The sequence below is a fragment of the Anthonomus grandis genome, chromosome 11, assembly GCF_022605725.1.
Source record: "Anthonomus grandis grandis chromosome 11, icAntGran1.3, whole genome shotgun sequence".
NCBI classification, from domain to species: Eukaryota; Metazoa; Arthropoda; class Insecta; order Coleoptera; family Curculionidae; genus Anthonomus; species Anthonomus grandis.
The window spans coordinates 16,508,564-16,521,660 of NC_065556.1; the positions used below are offsets into that span (position 1 = coordinate 16,508,564).

A 13,097-nucleotide genomic window follows, 5' to 3' on the forward strand; every position below is an offset into this window, starting at 1 on the left:
TTTTTTTAAATAATTTTTTTATTAAAAACTAACACAAAAACAACAATAAATAAGCACTAAAGTAAAACACGTAACTAAACTAATGCAATTTAATTTTGTATTTTTTAAAATCTATTGTAGCTGATACATGATTTGTAGGAAAAAAATTATAAAAGATACAAATTTTCAAAAGAAACTTTTGCTCATGCTTCTGGTATGGAATAGAGATAAAATGCAATTAAGTGCATTTAATTTTTTCTAAGCAAGAAGATCTAAAAGAATCTAAAAAAATGGAAACCATTATCAAAAGAATCTATAAAAATCAATGGCGTGCATATTTCTAGTAAGAAATAGTTGAGAAAAAGGACGCCGCTGGATTTGAAACATGTAATTAAAGTAGAACTGAATCGAAACCTTTCTAGTATAAACTACAACAAAATTAGATAAAGGATATTTACGATATTTACAAACATATTTATTTCAACTTTTTGTAATAAAATTAATTAAAGAATCGCCTGTCAAATTCATTGGACATACTTAATTATGTATATTAAATTTACCTTTATAAAAATTGCACAAAATAAGGAAAACATTTACCCTTAAAGAAAAAAAAATAATTATGATAAAATTGTAGAGTATATCATTTGTGTGAGTAACATTTACCTTAACTACATTTTTAGGAAAAATGGAGGAAAAAAGAAACGAAATTAGGACTGAAGAAACAAAAAAACATTTTTTGGAATTGTTTCACAAATTAAAAAAATTAAAGACACCAATAAACAATATTGAAACATGAATAAATTTAAGTTTCCATTTAATGACATTTTCTTAAATGAATTAAAAGTAAGGAAAATTTGCTTCGAGAGACCAATTAAAAACTCATTTAAGCACAAAAAAGTAGAATCATAATATTATTAAAATTTAAATTCATACAAATTCCACAAAACAACAAAAAATGTACCTTTAAAACAAATAAGTATAATTTAAGAATAATTGGCAGTACAACTTTAGAAGAATTGGCCTTATGTATTCATAACAGAATAGTATTTAACGCCTATTTTAGGTACAAAAAAATTACACCCTGATATAGATTAAATTTAAATTTATAATAATTCTACTAAATAAGGAACAATGTACTCTTCAAAAAAAAAATTAAAAAATTATTTTAATATAAGAAATTAGCACACTAGTACATATTAAATTCAAATTCCATGAAATATGGAAGAATGCATCTTTAATTTTTTTTTTAAATTATGGAGATCAAATTGTACAGTTTAATTTACCTTAAAAATAACATTTACCTTAACTACCTATGTATAGGAAAAATAGATGAAAAAAAATTATATTGAAGAAATTATAAACAAGCCTTTTTAGGAATTGTTTCACAAATTAAACAAAAAAGATACCATTAAGCAAGATTCATTGATTTTGCAAAGAAACATGGGAATACGAATTTTAAATTTAATGAAAATTAATAAATGAAAGGAAGTAAAAGAAAGGAAAAATTGGTTAAAGAGGCCCATTAAAAATTCATTTAAGTACAAAAATAGAAGCACCATAATATAATTAAAATTTAAATGCATAAAAATTCCACAAAATGAGGAAAAATTTTACTTTAAATTAAGAAAATAATTTAAAAGGAATATTACTATGACAAAATGTGTGTAATTTCATATTTTTCATAACATTTATTTAAGTACAAAAAAAACGTAGCACCTTATATTATAATTTATTGTATATTAAATTTCTTCTCCTCCTCATATTTAATCTTGTTATAAGTACTTCCTCAGTACTCTATACTTTTTCAGAGATTTGGAAGATTTCTAAAATTACGCCAATACGTAAGAGCAACAGACAATTCTCGAAGCCTTTGATGTGTGTATATATAACAGTTCGTTTCGTCAAGTAAAAAATCATATTTCTTTAAAATGACTTGATTTCTTCTGTAAAAAGTCGACGACGGTCACAAATCTAATGTGTTTCTTAGAAAAAGCATACAAAGCTATGGGGCATAGGATACAGATTTTTCGAAGGCCTTGGATAAATTGGACCATGGTCTTATTATTCAAAGAATGATACCTATGACCTTATACAACCTAAAAGATCGTTCCCAGTTCAATTGCTTTAAACCAAATTGTTATCAAACACTGAACCTTTCAACGAAACAATCTGCCTTATGCCTTATTGATCTTTTCCATTATATTTGTCAATGATATCTCTAGGACTCTAACGTCGGAGTGTCTTTTATGTACGGATGACTTAAAAATATTCCACATCATAGAAACTAATGAGGATTGTGTTCTTCTGGAAAGGGACATTGATGCCTTAGCACACTGGTGTACAATAAATAAACTACCTCTGAATATTGAAAAATGCAAGTGTATGACAATCTCAAGTATTCGCAATAAAATAACTCCCTAGTCATGACGTGCCATGCCATCATCATGCCAACATGTCGACTCTATGAGGAACCTAGGGGTCATAAATTGACAACAAACTCACATTTAACAAACACATTGATAAATTTGTTAAATCTTCCTTGAAAACTCTTGGTTTCATAATCAGGTTAACAAAAGAATTTAAAAGGTTAATAGTCGTATTACCTTATACAATAGCCTAATAAGTCCAAATTACTTTATGCAGCAATGAAGTCGTTCCCAAACTAAAATGTCCACATAGACTCAAATATGTGCTGAGCAAATTTTTGAAATACTTTGCTTCAAAATTTATGGAATATATCCTCCGAGGTAGTTCATTCTACAAAGGTTTAATTTTTTATCTCTAGAGAGATTGTGTTATTCTAAGCACACAGTTATTCTCATTTAAACTATACAACTATAAAATTAATGCACCTCATCACTTAAGGGGCTTTTTGTCCATCTTATCCACACTTGAAAACTTCTTCACTTTTATTTGAAACTACTAACTTGAAAAAATGCACCTTTCTATCGAGGTTGCTCATGGTTTAATATTATACACAGCATTAATGATATTGACATGTTTAATGGTACTATAGATACATGTAAAAACCAAACTTCAATTATTATGACCTTATAACCATGAAATACCTCCTTCTATATAAACTCCTCATTTTAATTTTTCGTTTTTAAGATTACGTGTTAAGTTGTCTTATTATTATTGGAAATTTCCTGTTGACAATGGTAAATAAATAAATAAAATTTAAATTTATAAAAATTTCAGGAAATAAGAAAAAATGTACCTTTAAAGAAATAAAAAATTATTGTTGTAAAATTGTTGTTTTATTTTTTTTTATTAACATTCACCTCGTAACTACCTACATATGTATATGAAAAATGGACGAAAAAAACAGAAATCAAAATTGACATAACTAACAAAAACATTTTCGGGTATGGATGCACCAATTAAAACAATAAAGACTAAACTAAGCAATATTTAATGATTTTTGCAAAGAAACATGGAAAAACTTACGTTTGAATTTAATTAAAAAAAATATAAAATACAGGAATTAGAATAAAGGAAAATTTTCTTAGAGAGCCTCATTAAAAACTCATTTAAATACAAAAAAAAATAGCACCATAATATAATTAAAATTTAAATTCATAAAAACTTTGTTATTTTCATATTAAAAATATCAATAAATAAGTGTAATTTCATAATAATTTTAAGTAAAATTTGCCTTAATTACTCCTAATAGAATAGTATTTAAGTACAAAAGAAAATTAAACGCTGATATCGATTAAATTTAAATTTCCAAAAATTCCACCAAATAAGGAAAATTTACTCTTAAGGAAAAAAACATTAAAAAATAACTATAATAAAATTGTACAGTGTAATTTTTTTAAGTAACATTTAACTACCTATCTATAGGAAAAAGAGATGAAAAAATAGGAAATCTGTATTGAAGAAACTACAAACAAAAAGCATTTTTGGGAACTGTTTGACATCGTAAAACAACGGAAGAGATACCGATAAGCAATGTTAATGATTTTTGCAGAGAAACATGAAAAAATTTAAGTTCCAATTAATTAACTAAAGGAATTAAAGGAACGGAAATTTGCTTAGAGAGACCCATTAAAAACTCATTTAAGTCCAAAAAATAGCACTACAATATAATTAAAATTTAATTTCATAAAAATTCCACAAAATAATGAAAAATGTCGCTTTAAATCAAGAAAATCATTTACAAGGAATATTGCTGTGATAAAATTGTACAGTGTAATTGGTTAAGTAACATTTACCTTAACTACTTATGTATAGAAAAAAGAGATTAAAAAAGACATTTGTAATGAAGACATTCCAAAAAACCATTTTTGCGCACTGTTTCACAAATTAAAAAAATTGAGGGGATACCAAAAAGTAATGTTAATGATTTTTGCAGAAAAGCATTGAAAAATTTAGGTTTAAATTTAATGAAAATTAATAAGTTAAAGGAATTAACAGAATCATTTACATACAAAAAAGTGGCACCACAATACAATTAAAATATAAATTCATAAAAAATCCACAAAATAAGTGTAAAATTTTGCTGTGTAATTTCATATTAAAAATATCAATAATAAGTATAATTTTATAATACTTGTAAGTAAAATTATGTAATATTTGCCTTAAGTAGTTATAGTAATAAAAAAATTAAACTCGAATAAGATACAATTAAAAAAAAAACATTTTTTGGGAGCTGTTTCACAAATTGAAAGTAAAAGTCAAAGAGAAATTTTTTGAAGACACCTAAACAATCTTCTAAATTTTTCCTTTTTTTTCAAAAATTTAATAATAAGTTTGATAAAATTGTATTGATGCTACAACTAATGCACATACCTTTTTTTCCTTAAAACTTCTAATATTTAAAAACAATTATGTTAATCAGTAGGATAATTACAAAATAAATCGACACAAAATCCGATCCCTCGCCGTCGTCTACACTCATACGCGCACCGCCACAGACTGCTTCAAAACGAATAATATCGCAATGGATATAAAAAAAAATCCACCGAGTTGTTAATTGATATTCAGAACCACACTGACACCTACCTATTATCGATTAACGTTTTTAACACAAATTTAATAATTACTATGACCATTTTAAATAACCTCTAATTAATAATAATTTCGGGTAAACTTCCAATAATAACGACTAAGTAATGATACCAATTAAGTATTATTACACCTTCAATACCAAAACCTTACTTACGTACACAGTTCCCAAAAGTGATATTAAAACAAAAAAAGGGTTTAATTAAAAATGGACCCAATTTACCTTTGCACCAAAATTAAATTATATTATCTTAATAAGCCTGAAAATGGCTTGGGACAGGGCAAAGTAGTACAAACGTTTTGGTATTAACGTTAATATTAAATGAACATAGGCTAATATTATATTTTTACTTAAATATTGTATGTTAAAGAAAAAGCGTTGGAGGGCAATCTTCCAATTTGATCTTTTTATGAGCCAAAATGCCGAGAAACACTGCACAATCACCTCAAAGTCCAGACGATTCTTAAAATTGTCGATATTTGGAGAACTACATCATTTTCACTTCTATACAATTTTATTGCTAATAATCAATAAACATTTAAAAATGTTATAGCCTTTCAGGTTTTTATTAGACCATTTCATAAAGTGAGAAATTCTAATTAAAACTGTTTTTATACAATTATTTATTGTATGCTTTTCTAATACCCTAAAAAGGAAATAAATATTCTACTCTATAAACTGAACCCTTCATTACCTATATCAACTTCTTCTCAAATGTAAGATTATAATGAAGCTAATATTGAAATAGTTTTTTTATATTACCTAAAAAGGGCGATATCCCTATAAAAATACATAAACGGCCACTTGTTCCATAATTATTTCATAATTTAGTACTTACAAAATTCCTAACTTTCAAGGTTATCCGTCAAGCTTATGCTTATGAATTTTGAATGAGACAGCTCTATAAACAGCGGCATTTAGAAGTACTATATTCACTTTTATGAGTTGTGAATTATAACTTATGCACCGGTACATTATACATGCACCAGTGAAGAACATTATACTACTCTTACTGTCGATACGATTATAAATATAATCTAATTTGACTAAATATTAAAATCGAAGTTCTAGCTTTTTGTGTAAGGGCATATGGCAAAATATACTGTTAGAAAGTTGCCTTACTATGGCCCTGTCTTGGCCCGATTATTCTAATAAAATTTTTTAGGTTTTAAATGATAAGTGAGGCAACTTTTTGAGGAGTTTCAGGTAATTTGACCTGTCCACGGACAGACTTGCAGCACATGTACGTTAATTTTTTTATAAAAAAGCTGGTACGCCACTGTTTTTTTGCAAAAAAACATTTTTTTCTGAATATTTTGTTATTTTTAACAACAGCTAATAAAAACACAGCCCTTCGACGCACCGTTTTGGTGCAAAAAATAAACTCCATATTCGATTCATTATTTTATTAGTTTTTTTGTTATTTCCCATAAATTTTAGCCAGTTTTCATAATCTGCATAAAAAAAAAATTATAATAATAATAATAACAAAGTGTGTACATGTTTTTGTTATGTTTAGTGTCGATACATACCTACTATCGTATTTTTACGGTACACTATAAATGTGTCCGTCAATCTTACAGCAGTATTAACTGTTATAATTAAAGCAAATTTACCATATCAGAATGTGAATTTACTATATTTATTAGATTAACCTAAATGATACTAGATTTAGGAAAATCACAGCTTTTTTACTGTCGATATAGTCATTTTGCATAAAAATTCATCCATATGGCTAAAAAACCCGGCACTCTTACAGAACGTCACGAAAATTACAGAAGCCCGTAAAACTGATTGAAATATGGTTAAAATTCCCTGCTTACATTATTATAACATCACAGGCACCTGTAAATTCGAATGTTAGGCAGCTTGCATCTTAGTAAGCCAAATCGAAATTGGTATATGAATATAGGTACCAAGAGAATAGGTTATTTTATTAGACCAAACGTTCCTGCAAAAAAATTCACAAAAAAAAACTCATTATTAGAAATGCTGGGTGCTCTGCATTAACGTGGAAACCACTAATAGAAAATGATGCTAGTAATTCGAAAGTAATTATTAATAGTATTGGACCACACCAAGTTTAAAGATTTGTTAGAAGAAACAAACAAAGAGATTTCCTAAAAAATACTGATCCGCCTACAATTGGGAGTATTAAAAAAGAATGGCCTGTGCTTTTTACTTAAAAAGCTATATTTTGGTTTTACTTAAAAAGCTATATTATTATCTTCCAAAGCTGACCTAAAAAGCTAAGTATAAGAAGTTTACCATTTTTGACGAAGATCAGGACGAAATCGTGCTACAGTCACTGAGGATACTGGCACATTACTTTAAAGAAGATTTGTCGACCTTTTGTTATCTATTTGACGTAAGTACAGGCTGTAAATATATAATTTTTAATAGTTTACGGTGTTTTCTTTTTCTAAGAACATCAAACCTGAAAGTCAAGAAATATGGAATCGCATAGGTTTTGGAATTATATTAAAATTTGTATTAATATGGATGCTAACGTTGTTTTGTTTACATTCGTTTAGTATATGTACCATTAAAAATAAACTTAGTGAAATTAAGCTTTTAAACATTACTTTAACAAAACATGTAGTTCAAAAAGCAAACACAATAAGGGGCCCATATTGTCTTTCCTGCATGTAAGCATGTTAAATGTTATAGCTTAATAAATCCTAATATTTTAAGGTTAATTCCATCAAGTTTATCTTTTATCTTTTGTTTCACTACAAAATAAATTTGTTATGTTATGTTAAGAAATGTATAAGGAAATATATTTTTTCATAAAAGCTTTTAGTTTGGGATAATCCCACAATTTTTAAACGAATTTTATTTAAGAAATATTACAGCAAAAATATATTATATCTAAATATAAAATAAAAACACAGAAAACATACCAGCATTTTTTAACGAAAAATATTATAGTAAATCTACAGGGTCTCTGAAAAATACTTAACCTTTTTTACAGGATTTTTACGGATATAATCGTTGAATTTGCATTAAAACCATTGTAAAAGTACAAGACTACAGTAAGTCTTTAGTAATATTGCTTAAAAATTACTATAATTATTGCTTACATTTTACAGAAGACCGCAGTAAAATTACAAAACAAAAAATTCACATTTTTACAGATATTTTAAATTTACAGTACTAAAATAAGTTTATCACTTCTTTTGCTGGCAACATTATGATCTACTAAATTTGCTGTAAAATTACCACATTTTGATTTTCAGTGTATGGGAACACGAACTTAATAAATATACCTGGACTGCTATGCATGGTCGATACGATGCCCAAAAATGACCATTGTGTTCTTTTGATGTTGGTCACTCTGAACATTTTTAGTGTTGCCAACAAAATATATATTAAATAAAAATAATGAAGTTGACGACGCTGACGTTTGACATATGAGTATAGCGGAATGCCTAGTTTTTGGCGATTTGTAAACGACGCTTGGGTATATCGTCTGCAACAGGCGATATAGCTTCCTCCTTATTTAATACCTGAATAATGTATAGTTCAGTTCAGAGATCTATTAGAATCTTTGATGTGCCGCGAATAGTCCGTGTGCCGGTGTTACTTGTATTGTCACATGACATGCATCTTTAAATCGCAAAATTTTATGTGGAAAGAGTCATAAAGTAATATTGTAAGCGATATTTAATCATTCCATTAAATAAATAAATGTTTTAAGGATTTTTTTAAGAATTTATACATTTGATTCGTAAAATTTTACTACATGCGCCCACGTACTATTTTGTTAGACGTCTGATCTCAATCACAGCCACTCAAGCGTGAAAAATTGCACAGGTCCGGCCTTGAAATTTATTTGTATTTAAAACTTTATTATTCAGGATTTTTGGGTTTAGTTATATTAAGTTAGAAATTCAGGATAGTTGATAGCAAGATTATATTTAATTTGACTATAAGATTTAAGTACGTAAAATCAGTTTAACCAAAAATTTTAATTTAATAAGTTTAGTTTTTATTTTTTTATCAGTGGGATGTTTATAACAAGTGATGAGAAAATAGGTGGTACGAATTACTTAGGCCCATTTATTCTGTGGATTAAGGCATTAAAGATTTACTTTTTACACAAAAGGGTAAAATATTTTGGTTTATCTTCAAATTTTATAATTTCCTTTTTTTTGGGTATTGAGATTTATTTTTATTTGGTGGTTATTATTAACGGGGATTTTGGCTTCCACATTCAATGTCCTTTATTATTGTTTTTTTTTAATTAATACATATTATGATATATTATTATAATAATATACTCATGAAACCCCCCATCTCTATATTTAGTACCAACATCTTTGGATAAAAAGTAATTTTGTAGTCAGAAAAGTGTAAAGTATATTTTTTAAATAAACTTTTACATTAAAAATCATCTAGCTGTCTATATCTTATGTGTGTAAAAGACACAAGTTTTACTTATAAAAAAAACACACTTTGCATCCTGAATTTTAAATCAACTATTTTAAAGGCGATAGACCCATCCTTAAAGATCTCTTTAAAAACACGACGAAAGTAATACAAAAATGGCCCAAAAATTTATCTGGGTACGGCCCCGTAATCCTCAAAATCAGTGGGATAGAGAGAGATACACAATCACTTGCACAACTTAAAGTAGCAATCGCCAGATCGCAGGTGTTTTATCTTTGTTTAATAGACTAGTTAAAAAGAGGTGACAGTCTAGGAGTGCTGCAAGTGTTTAAAATGATTTGTAAAATGCTTGGATTTTAGTCCGCGGTCAATTCTTTGATATTATTTTCTTTTCAAAAATGGACATTTTCGAAAGAAAAATTAAAAATAGTATAAAACATGGGGTTTTACGTATATATAAAATGATTTCATAGATAAATTATATAAAATTTTGCCATTTAAACATGTATATCATGCGACAATAAATACGACATAGACGCATGGACTATTTAGTGCGGCATCTGCGACACATTAAAGATTCTAATAGATCTCTGAATTGGACTTTATCACCATCCTTATTTAAACGTATTTGGTTCACTGTTTCTCAAAACCGAATTATTGTGAATTGTCTGTCTGTGTAGTGTGTTGTTTATGATAGAATAATATATAAGGTTGTTTGTTTTTACTATATAAACCCTTGCTAATTACAAACTCTCATAAAATTATCTATATTTTGATTTTTATAGACGGTTGTACCTATTAATGTAGAAACACTGTACATAGAAGGATAGATTATCAGAATAATAAAACAAATATTTTAAAGTGCATGCATCTATCCCAAGTTAATTGAAACTTTGTCTCATTTTAGGTGCGGATCACTTTCTTGCATAAATTTTAACCAAATTCTTAAAGAGGTACAAGAAAAATTACATATCTAAAGCAACTATCTTAAATTCTTAAGTGAATGTAACTTTCTATTTTGTATATATAAACATAACCTCTCAAAAACTTTCATTGTTTTGTTTCCCTACAATGGGCACAACTGAAATTTGTCAGAGTGACCAACATCGAAAGGGCAGAATCACGCGAAATGGCGGCCCCCTGATAGTGGTCATTTACTTTTCATTGAATTGGCAGTCCAGGTATATTTATTAAGTTCGTGTATGGGAATCACTTTTTTAGGAGATCAGATCGGAAGTCAATTTTTGCAGAAGATCGAGATACCATACTCCATTGTAAATAATATGGTCAAGGCGATAACATGAACAAGAGAAAAATGAGTGACAAAAATCAAACAAAAGTCACTTTTATTATTATCACTAATTTAGTAGTAATTAAATTAATTAATAATTAATTGGAATTAAATTAATTAATTGTCTCTAATTGTTTTAAAATAAAACTGGTAAAAATGAATCGCTTTGGATTGGCGGAGCTTGCAGATATGCATCTTTCGTATGGAAAAGCGCGAGGAAATGCTTTGTTGGCACAGCGATTGTGCAGACAGCGTTTTCCAGATCGTGAATTGCCCGAACGCAGAATGTTCATAAAAATTGACCAAAGGTTAAGGGTCAATGATGGGAAATATTGTTAAAACTCATAAATGAGGACTGGTAAAACTCTGTTTTATTCCCTATCGCGTAAAATTTGATGATTTTTCTTTACAGATTAATCGAATAGTTGCAAGGCGGCGCCCGGTAGGAGATGCTATAGATATAGGATGAAATTATGGCACGTATTCAAATTGAGCCCAATAATAGTACTCGTAAGCTAGCAATTGATTTTGCCAAAAACACCGTGCACCGAGTATTACAAAGCCATAATCTTCATCCGTTTAAACTGCAAAAGGTTGAGCATCTTGTTTCTGGAGATTAACGCTTAAGCAGGTATTCTTGGCGACAGTTTATCTACGCAACACCTGCAACCAACAGAGAACTCCTAGTTGCTAGAGTTGTGATGGCTGCGGATTTTCTGAGAAACGATCCAGGGGTCTTTGCTCACGTGTGCATCTTGAGGGAACAGGTGCAGAAAATGCGTGCAAATGCATGAAGGACACTTTGAGCATTTGGTTTGAATGGTTTAAATTATTTTTTATTGTTTATTATTTAGTTAAATTATTTATTTTTTATTTTAATGATATTAAACTTTGAAGGATCCTTGTATGGATTTGATTTTTTTGCACGAAAACGGTGCGTCCGAGCGCAAAAATGCAAGGGCTGTGTTTTGTACAAAATAAACAAAATATTCGGAAAAAAAAATGTTTCTTCCAAAAACAGTGACGTATCTGTTTTTTATAAAAAAATTAACGTACATGTGCTGCAAGTCCGTCCCTGGACAAGTCAAATTAGCTGCAATAGCTCAGAAAGTTGCCTCACCACCTATCATTTAAAACCTGAAAATTTCATTTAAATCGCTATAAGCGTTTTTAATACACAGGAAAAAATCGATTTTTTTGACAAATTTCAACTCCCTGTATTTTGGAAACGGCGCACTTCCGACCATCGGTGTCCTATTTTAAACTATTTCTTTATGGCTCCTGTATATACTCTAGCATTTTTGACCATTTGAAAGAGCACCCCTGTATAGGAACCTCATCGGATGTAAATTTTACTGTTGTGATATGAATAAAGTGATTAAAAATACTGTTTTACTGTTTAGTGTTCAAGTGTGCTTATTCTGAACCTACGGAAAATCCGTAACAATACTTAAAAATGTTAAAATAGACATAGCAAATCTCAGTATTTTAACCACAACATAAGTGGAAAGGAAGAGAAAACCAGGAGAAACCTGACCAGAAAGAATTTCCAAAAAAATAAGTAGTGCAGTAGAATAGTCACCTTATGGGTTTAACATAAGGTGATTTTTTTGGAAATTCTTGCTACCACTCTTTAACAGCACTAGGCAAAAAAATGTATTATTAAGTCAGCGGTCTCACGAGAACTGCACACAAGAAAAAGAGTAAATATCTCGGTTAGTCTAGAATAGGGGATTCTCCCATGTTTCTGTTGGTCAAATAAGAAATCAGTTGTTGTTTGAGTCAAAAAAACCTTATCTAATAATCATTGGTAAATGAGAAGAGATTTTGGCAGAAAATCAGCAATTGCTAAAATTATCATATCAACAGTATTTCTATCCTAAAACTGAAATGGCACATACATTTTTGTTTTAAGCGTTTCAGAGCAGTATAATCATGCTGAGACCCAACCCTCATGTAACCGCAAGTGTTTCTAATAAAAAACAATTAAATTTGAATCAAAGTCTTTCAAGTGAATTATGGCTCAAAAGAACATGAGAAGACCTATATATCAAGAAAAATGGATACAGAATATGTTTGATAGATACATTAAGTTATATTTCTAACTCATTCTGAGTTTCAGTTGACAACTGAAATTTTTCAGTCAAATTCCACAAGTATAAAAAGTTCATTTCTTACAGTGTTAAATATAAATTCAAGACATAGTCAAAAAAGCAAATAGTTGCACTCACGTCAACATGAAACAAATGAAGAGCAAATGGACACAACTTCAATAGTAGACCTCAGTTTATATCAACTATTTATATCCAGGGATCATGGCTATCAAATTATATATTAAGGAGTATTTAATACCTCAACATCGTTCAACAAATTTTGTTCAGTTTTATTGCAACAAAAATGTGGAACAAAATTTTTATCCAT

The 13,097-nt window shown here is 28.6% G+C and overlaps 1 protein-coding gene across 3 annotated transcripts in view; it reads right to left on the reverse strand.

Moving 5' to 3' along the window:
• The window catches only part of LOC126741900 (elongation of very long chain fatty acids protein AAEL008004-like), a 103,191-nt gene that overhangs the window by 76,004 nt on the left and 14,090 nt on the right, over positions 1 to 13,097 (reverse strand). The window contains exon 1 of one of the 3 annotated variants that reach the window (XM_050448361.1): positions 4,778 to 4,965. The exons of the other annotated variants lie outside the window; for them this stretch is intronic. The gene's annotated coding sequence lies outside the window, so the exon portion shown is untranslated. Of the gene's footprint in view, positions 1 to 4,777; positions 4,966 to 13,097 lie in introns of those variants that run through there. 3 annotated transcript variants of the gene reach the window in all.